We start from the raw sequence: 9219 nt of genomic DNA on the forward strand, positions 1-9219 counted from the left end.
AGAGGCCCATTGTGAGGTCGTCCATTGTGAGGTCATCCATTGTGCCGTCATCCATTGTGATGTCATTAGAGGCCCACTGTGAGCTCGTCCATTGTGAGGTCTTTCATTGTCAGGGCCTCCATTGTGAGCTCACAAGAGTCCCCTTGTGACGTCATCCCTTGTGACGTCATCCCTTGTGACGTCATCCCTTGTGACGTCATCCCTTGTGAGGTCGTCCTTTGTGAGATCATCCATTTTGATGTCATTAGAGGCCCATTCTGAGGTCGTCCATTGTGAGGTCCTCCATTCTGAGGTCACAAGAGTTCCATTGTGATGTCATCCATTGTGATGTCGTCCATGGTGAGGTCATGCATTGTGATGTCACAAGAGTCCCATTGTGAGGTCATCCATTGTGATGTCGTCCATTGTGAGATCTTCCATTGTGAGGTCACAAGAGTCCCATTGTGAGGTCTTCCATTGTGAGGTCATCCATTGTGAGGTCATTAGAGGCCCATTGTGAGGTCATCCATTTTAAGGTCATGCATTCTGAGGTCCTCCATTGTGAGGTTACGAGAGTCCCATTGTGAGGTCATCCATTGTGAGGTCATCCATTGTGAGGTCATCCATTCTGATGTCATTAGAGGCCCATTGTGAGGTCATCCATTGTGAGGTCTTCCATTGTGAGGTCTTCCATTGTGAGGTCACAAGAGTCCCATTGTGAGGTTATCCATTGTGATGTCATTAGAGGCCCATTGTGAAGGCTTCCATTGTGAGGTCACAAGAGTCCCATTGTGAGGTCATCCATTGTAAGGACATGCATTGTGAGGTCTTCCATTGTGAGGTCACGAGAGTCCCATTGTGAGGTCATCCATTGTGAGGTCATCCATTGTGATGTCATTATAGGCCCATTGTGAGGTCATCCATTGTAAGGTCATCCATTGTGAGGTCTTCCATTGTGAGGTCACAAGAGTCCCATTGTGAGGTCATCCATTGTGATGTCATTAGAGGCCCATTGTGAGGTCTTCCATTGTGAGGTCACAAGAGTCCCATTGTGAGGTCATCCATTGTGAGGTCGTCCATTGTGAGGTCGTCCTTTCTGAGGGCTTCAATTGCGATGTCATTAGAGGCCCATTGTGAGGTCGTCCTTTGTGAGGTCACAAGAGTCCCATTGTGACGTCATCCTTTGTGATGTCATCCATTGTGAGGTGATCCATTTTGATGTCATTAGAGGCCCATTGTCACGTCGTCAATTGTGAGGTCTTCCATTGTTAGGGCCTCCATTGTGAGGTCACAAGAGTTCCATTCTCATGTCATCCATTGTGATGTCGTCCATTGTGGGGTCATCCATTGTGATGTCATTAGAGGCCCACTGTGAGGTCGTCCATTGTGAGGTCGTCCATTGTGAGGTCGTCCATTGTGAGGGCCTCCATTGTGACGTCACAAGAGTTCCATTGTGAGGTCGTCCATTGTGAGGTCTTCCATTGTGAGGGCCTCCATTGTGATGTCGTCCATTGTGAGGTCTTCCATTGTGAGGGCCTCCATTGTGATGTCGTCCATTGTAAGGTCTTCCATTGTGAGGTCATAAGAGTCCCATTGTGAGGTCGTCCATTGTGATGTCGTCCATTGTGAGGTCATCCATTGTGATGTCATTACAGGCCCATTGTGTGGTCATCCATTGTGAGGTCTTCCATTGTGAGGTCACAAGAGTCCCATTGTGAGGTCATCCATTGTTATGTCGTCCATTGTGAGGTCATCCATTGTGATGTCATTAGAGGCCCATTGTGAGGTCGTCCATTGTGAGGTCATCCATTATGAGGGCAGGAGAGTCCCGTTGTGAGGTCATCCGTTGTGATGTCATCCATTGTGACATTTTCCATTGTGAGGTCATCCATTGTGAGGTCATCCATTGTGATGTCATTAGAGGCCCATTGTGAGGTCATCCATTGTAAGGTCATCCACTGTGAGATCTTCCACTGTGAGGTCACAAGAGTCCCATTGTGAGGTCATCTATTGTGATGTCGTCCATTGTGAGGTCATCCATTGTTATGTCATTAGAGGCCCATTGTGAGGTCGTCCATTGTGAGGTCATCCATTGTCAGATCTTCCATTGTGAGGTGACAAGAGTTCCATTGTGAGGTCATCCATTGTGATGTCGTCCATTGTGGGGTCATCCATTGTGATGTCATTAGAGGCCCATTGTGAGGTCGTCCATTGCGATGTCATTAGAGGCCCATTGTGAGGTCGTCCATTGTGAGGTCACAAGAGTCCCATTGTGACGTCATCCCTTGTGAGGTCATCCCTTGTGAGGTCGTCCATTTTGAGGTCTTCGTTTGTGAGGGTCTCCATTGTGAGGTCACAAGAGTTCCATTGTCATGTCATCCATTGTGATGTCGTCCATGGTGAGTTCATGCATTGTGATGTCACAAGAGTCCCATTGTGAGGTCATCCATTGTGATGCCGTCCATTGTGAGGTCACAAGAGTCCCATTGTGAGGTCATCCATTGTGATGTCGTCCTTTGTGAGGTCATCCATTGTGAGGTCTTCTATTGTGAGGTCACAATAATCCCATTTTGAGGTCATCCATTGTGATGTCGTCCATTGTGAGGTCATCCATTGTGATGTCATTAGAGGCCCATTGTGAGGTCGTCCATTGTGATGTCGTCCATTGTGAGGTCATGAAAGGCCCAGGGTGACGTCATCCATTGTGAGGTCACAAGAGTCCCATTGTGAGGTCGTCCATTGTAAGTTCGTCCATTGTGAGGTCGTCCATTGTGAGGTCATTCATTGTGACATCATCCTTTGTGATGTCATCCATTGTGAGTTCGTCCTTTGTGAGACCATCCATTTTGATGTCATTAGAGGCCCATTGTGAGGTTGTCCATTGTGAGGTGTTCCATTGTGAGGGCCTCCATTGTGAGGTCACAAGAGTTCCATTGTGATGTCATCCATTGTGATGTCGTCCCTTGTGAGGTCATCCATTGTGATGTCATTAGAGGCCCATTGTGAGGTCTTCCATTGTGAGGTCTTCCATTGTGAGGTCACAAGACTCCCATTGTGAGGTCATGCATTGTGATGTCGTCCATTGTGAGGTCATCCATTGTGATGTCATTAGAGGCCCATTGTGAGGTCGTCCATTGTGAGGTCATCCATTCTGAGGGCAGGAGAGTCCCTTTGTGAGGTCGTCCATTGTGAGGTCATCCATTGTGAGGTCTTCTTTGTGAGGTCACAAGAGTCCCATTGTGAGGTCATCCATTGTGAGGTCATCCATTGTGAGGTCATTGGAGTCCCATTGTGAGGTCATCCATTGTGAGGTCACAAGAATCCCATTGTGAGCTCTTCCATTGTGAGGTAATCCATTGTGAGTTCATTAGAGGCCCATTGTGAGGTCATCCATTGTAAGGTCATCCATTGTGAGGTCTTCCATTGTCAGGTCACAATAGTCCCATTGTGAGGTCATCCATTGTGATGTCATTAGAGGCCCCATTTTGAAGTCGTCCATTGTGATGTCGTCCTTTCTGACGGCTTCAATTCAGATGTCATTAGAAGCCCATTGTGAGGTCGTCCATTGTGAGGTCACAAGAGTCTCATTGTGAGGTCGTCCATTGTGATGTCGTCCATTGTGAGGTCATCCATTGTGATGTCATTAGAGACCCATTGCGAGGTTGTCTATTCTGAGATGATCCTTTGTAAGGTCTTCCATTGTGAGGTGACAAGAGTCCCATTGTGACGTCATCCATTGTGATTTCATTAGAGGCCCATTGTGATGTCGTCCATTGTGAGGTCATCCTTTGTGAGGTCTTCCATTGTGAGGTCACAAGAGTCCCATTGTGAGGTCATCCATTGTGATGTCGTCCATTGTGAGGTCATCCATTGTGAGGTCTTCTATTGTGGGGTCACAATAATCCCATTTTGAGGTCATCCATTGTGAGGTCGTCCATTGTGAGGTCATCCATTGTGATGTCATTAGAGGCCCATTGTGAGGTCTTCCATTGTGATGTCATCCTTTGATTGGTCATGAAAGGCCCATGGTGAGGTCATCCATTGTGAGGTCATTCATGGTGAGGTTTTCCATTGTGAGGTCACAAGCTTCCCATTGTGATGTCGTCCTTTGTGAGGTCATTCATTGTGAGGTCGTCCATTGTGAGGTATTCCATTGTGATGTCATTCGAGGCCCATTGTGAGGTCATCCATTGTGACGTCTTCCATTGTGAGGTCAAAAGAGACCCATTCTGAGGTCATCCTTTGTGAGGTCATCCTTTGTGAGGTCCTCCTTTGTGAGGTCCTCCTTTGTGAGGTCCTCCATTGTGAGGTCATCCATTGTGATGTCATTAGAGGCCCATTGCGAGGTTGTCTATTGTGATGTCGTCCATTGTGAGGTCATGAAAGGCCCAGGGTGAGGTTCATCCATTGTGAGGTCATCAATTGTGAGGTCACAAGAGTCCCATTGTGAGGTCGTCTATTGTGAGGTCATCCATTGTGAGGTCGTCCATTGTGAGGTCTCCAATTCTGACGTCACAAGAGTCCCATTGTGAGATCATCTATTGTGATGTCGTCCATTGTGAGGTCATCCATTGTGATCTCATTAGAGGTCGATTGTGAGGTCGTCCATTGTGATGTCATCCATTGTGAGGTCACAAGCTTCCCATTGTGAGGTCATCCATTGTGATTTCGTCCTTTGTGAGGTCATCCATTGTGAGTTCGTCCTTTGTGAGACCATCCATTTTGATGTCATTAGAGGCCCATTGTGAGGTCATCCATTGTGATGTCGTCCTTTGTGAGGTCATCCATTGTCAGATATTCCATTCTGAGGTGACAAGAGTTCCATTGTGAGGTCATCTATTGTGATGTCGTCCATTGTGGGGTCATCCATTGTGATGTCATTAGAGACCCATTGTGAGGTCGTCCATTGTGAGGTCGTCTTTTGTGAGGGCTTCCATTGCGATGTCATTAGAGGCCCATTGTGAGGTCGTCCATTGTGAGGTCACAAGAGTCCCATTGTGACGTCATCCCTTGTGACGTCATCCCTTGTGAGGTCATCCCTTGTGAGGTCGTCCATTGTGAGGTCTTCCAGTGTGAGGGCCTCCATTGTGAGGTCACAAGAGTTCCATTGTCATGTCATCCATTGTGATGTCGTCCATGGTGAGGTCATGCATTGTGATGTCACAAGAGTCCCATTGTGAGGTCATCCATTGTGATGTCGTCCATTGTGAGGTCATCCATTGTGAGGTCTTCTATTGTGAGGTCACAATAATCCCATTTTGAGGTCATCCATTGTAATGTCATTAGAGGCCCATTGTGAGGTCGTCCATTGTGATGTCGTCCATTGTGAGGTCATGAAAGGCCCAGGGTGACGTCATCCATTGTGAGGTCACAAGAGTCCCATTGTGAGGTCGTCCATTGTAAGTTCGTCCATTGTGAGGTCGTCCATTGTGAGGTCACAAGAGTCCCATTGTGAGGTCATTCATTGTGACATCATCCTTTGTGATGTCATCCATTGTGAGGTCGTCCTTTGTGAGACCATCCATTTTGATGTCATTAGAGGCCCATTGTGAGGTCGTCCATTGTGAGGTGTTCCATTTTGAGGGCCTCCATTGTGAGGTCACAAGAGTTCCATTGTGATGTCATCCATTGTGATGTCGTCCCTTGTGAGGTCATCCATTGTGATGTCATTAGAGGCCCATTGTGAGGTCTTCCATTGTGAGGTCTTCCATTGTGAGGTCACAAGAGTCCAATTGTGACGTCATGCATTGTAAGGTCATCCATTGTGAGATCTTCCATTGTGAGGTCACAAGAGTCTCATTGTGAGGTCATCCATTGTGATGTCGTCCATTGTGAGGTCATCCATTGTGATGTCATTAGATGCCCATTGTGAGGTCGTCCATTGTGAGGTCGTCCATTGTCAGGTCTTCCATTGTGAGGTCCCAAGAGTCCCATTGTGAGGTCATCCATTGTGATGTCGTCCATTGTGACGTCATCCATTGTGATTTCATTAGAGGCCCATTGTGATGTTGTCCATTGTGAGGTCGTCCTTTCTGAGGGCTTCAATTGCGATGTCATTAGAGGCCCATTGTGAGGTCACAAGAGTCCCATTGTGAGGTCATTCATTGTGACGTCATCCTTTGTGATGTCATCCATTTTGAGGTCATCCATTGTGATGTCATTAGAGGCCCATTGTGAGCTTGTCCATTGTGAGGTCGTCCTCTGTAAGACCATGCATTTTGATGTCATTAGAGGCCCATTGTGAGGTCATCCATTGTGAGGTCTTCCATTGTGAGGGCCTCCATTGTGGGGTCACAAGAGTTCCATTGTGATGTCATCCATCGTGATGTCATCCATCGTGATGTCATCCATCGTGATGTCATCCATCGTGATGTCGTCCATCGTGAGGTCATGCATTGTGATGTCACAAGAGTCCCATTGTGAGGTTATCCATTGTGAGGTCATGCATTGTGATGTCACAAGAGTCCCATTGTGAGGTCATCCATTGTGATGTCGTCCTTTGTGAGGTCATCCATTGTGATGTCATTAGAGGCCCATTGTGAGGTCATCCATTGTGAGGTCTTCCATTATGAGGTCACAAGAGTCCCATTGTGAGGTCATCCATTGTGATGTCGTCCATTGTGCCGTCATCCATTGTGATGTCATTAGAGGCCCATTGTGAGGTCGTCCATTGTGAAGTCGTCCATTGTGAGCTCGTCTTTTGTGAGGGCTTCGATTGCGATGTCATTAGAGGCCCATTGTGAGGTCATCCATTGTAAGGTCCTCCATTGTGAGGTCTTCCATTGTGAGGTCACAAGAGTCCCATTGTGAGGTCATCCATTGTGATGTCATTAGAGGCCCATTGTAAGGTCATCCATTGTGATGTCGTCCTTTCTGAGGGCTTCAATTGCGATGTCATTAGAGGCCCATTGTGAGGTCGTCCATTGTGATGTCATCCATTGTAAGGTCATCCATTGTGAGGTCTTCCATTGTGAGGTCACAAGAGTCTCATTGTGAGGTCATCCATTGTGATGTCGTCCATTGTGAGGTCATCCATTGTGATGTCATTAGAGGCACATTGTGAGGTCGTTCATTGTGAGGTCGTCCATTGTGACGTCATCCATTGTGATGTCATTAGAGGCCCATTGTGAGGTCGTCCATTGTGAGATCGTCCTTTCTGAGGGCTTCAATTGCGATGTCATTAGAGGCCCATTGTGAGGTCACAAGAGTCCCATTGTGAGGTCATTCATTGTGACGTCATCCTTTGTGATGTCATCCATTGTGAGGTCATCCATTGTGATGTCATTAGAGGCCCATTGTGAGGTTGTCCATTGTGAGGTCGTCCTCTGTGAGACCATCCATTTTGATGTCATTAGAGGCCCATTTTGAGGTCATCCATTGTGAGGTCGTCCATTGTGAGGGCCTCCATTGTGACGTCACAAGAGTTCCATTGTGAGGTCGTCCATTGTGATGTCGTCCATTGTGACGTCATCCATTGTGATTTCATTAGAGGCCCATTGTGATGTCGTCCATTGTGAGGTCGTCCTTTCTGAGGGCTTCAATTGCGATGTCATTAGAGGCCCATTGTGAGGTCACAAGAGTCCCATTGTGAGGTCATTCATTGTGACGTCATCCTTTGTGATGTCATCCATTTTGAGGTCATCCATTGTGATGTCATTAGAGGCCCATTGTGAGCTTGTCCATTGTGAGGTCGTCCTCTGTAAGACCATGCATTTTGATGTCATTAGAGGCCCATTGTGAGGTCATCCATTGTGAGGTCTTCCATTGTGAGGGCCTCCATTGTGGGGTCACAAGAGTTCCATTGTGATGTCATCCATCGTGATGTCATCCATCGTAATGTCATCCATCGTGATGTCGTCCATCGTGAGGTCATGCATTGTGATGTCACAAGAGTCCCATTGTGAGGTTATCCATTGTGAGGTCATGCATTGTGATGTCACAAGAGTCCCATTGTGAGGTCATCCATTGTGATGTCGTCCTTTGTGAGGTCATCCATTGTGATGTCATTAGAGGCCCATTGTGAGGTCATCCATTGTGAGGTCTTCCATTATGAGGTCACAAGAGTCCCATTGTGAGGTCATCCATTGTGATGTCGTCCATTGTGCCGTCATCCATTGTGATGTCATTAGAGGCCCATTGTGAGGTCGTCCATTGTGAAGTTGTCCATTGTGAGCTCGTCTTTTGTGAGGGCTTCGATTGCGATGTCATTAGAGGCCCATTGTGAGGTCATCCATTGTAAGGTCCTCCATTGTGAGGTCTTCCATTGTGAGGTCACAAGAGTCCCATTGTGAGGTCATCCATTGTGATGTCATTAGAGGCCCATTGTAAGGTCATCCATTGTGATGTCGTCCTTTCTGAGGGCTTCAATTGCGATGTCATTAGAGGCCCATTGTGAGGTCGTCCATTGTGATGTCATCCATTGTAAGGTCATCCATTGTGAGGTCTTCCATTGTGAGGTCACAAGAGTCTCATTGTGAGGTCATCCATTGTGATGTCGTCCATTGTGAGGTCATCCATTGTGATGTCATTAGAGGCACATTGTGAGGTCGTTCATTGTGAGGTCGTCCATTGTGACGTCATCCATTGTGATGTCATTAGAGGCCCATTGTGAGGTCGTCCATTGTGAGATCGTCCTTTCTGAGGGCTTCAATTGCGATGTCATTAGAGGCCCATTGTGAGGTCACAAGAGTCCCATTGTGAGGTCATTCATTGTGACGTCATCCTTTGTGATGTCATCCATTTTGAGGTCATCCATTGTGATGTCATTAGAGGCCCATTGTGAGGTTGTCCATTGTGAGGTCGTCCTCTGTGAGACCATCCATTTTGATGTCATTAGAGGCCCATTTTGAGGTCATCCATTGTGAGGTCGTCCATTGTGAGGGCCTCCATTGTGACGTCACAAGAGTTCCATTGTGAGGTCGTCCATTGTGAGGTCTTCCATTGTGAGGGCCTCCATTGTGATGTCGTCCATTGTAAGGTCTTCCATTGTGAGGTCATAAGAGTCCCATTGTGAGGTCATTCATTGTGACGTCATCCTTTGTGATGTCATCCATTGTGAGGTCATCCATTGTGATGTCATTAGAGGCCCATTGTGAGGTTGTCCATTTTGAGGTCGTCCTCTGTGAGACCATCCATTTTGATGTCACAAGAGTCCCATTGTGAGGTTATCCATTGTGAGGTCATGCATTGTGATGTCACAAGAGTCCCATTGTGAGGTCATCCATTGTGATGTCGTCCATT

Source organism: Tinamus guttatus, unplaced genomic scaffold (assembly GCF_059628265.1).
Source record: "Tinamus guttatus ecotype Peru unplaced genomic scaffold, ASM5962826v1 Tinamus_guttatus_pri_ptg000248l, whole genome shotgun sequence".
Taxonomy (NCBI): Eukaryota; Metazoa; Chordata; class Aves; order Tinamiformes; family Tinamidae; genus Tinamus; species Tinamus guttatus.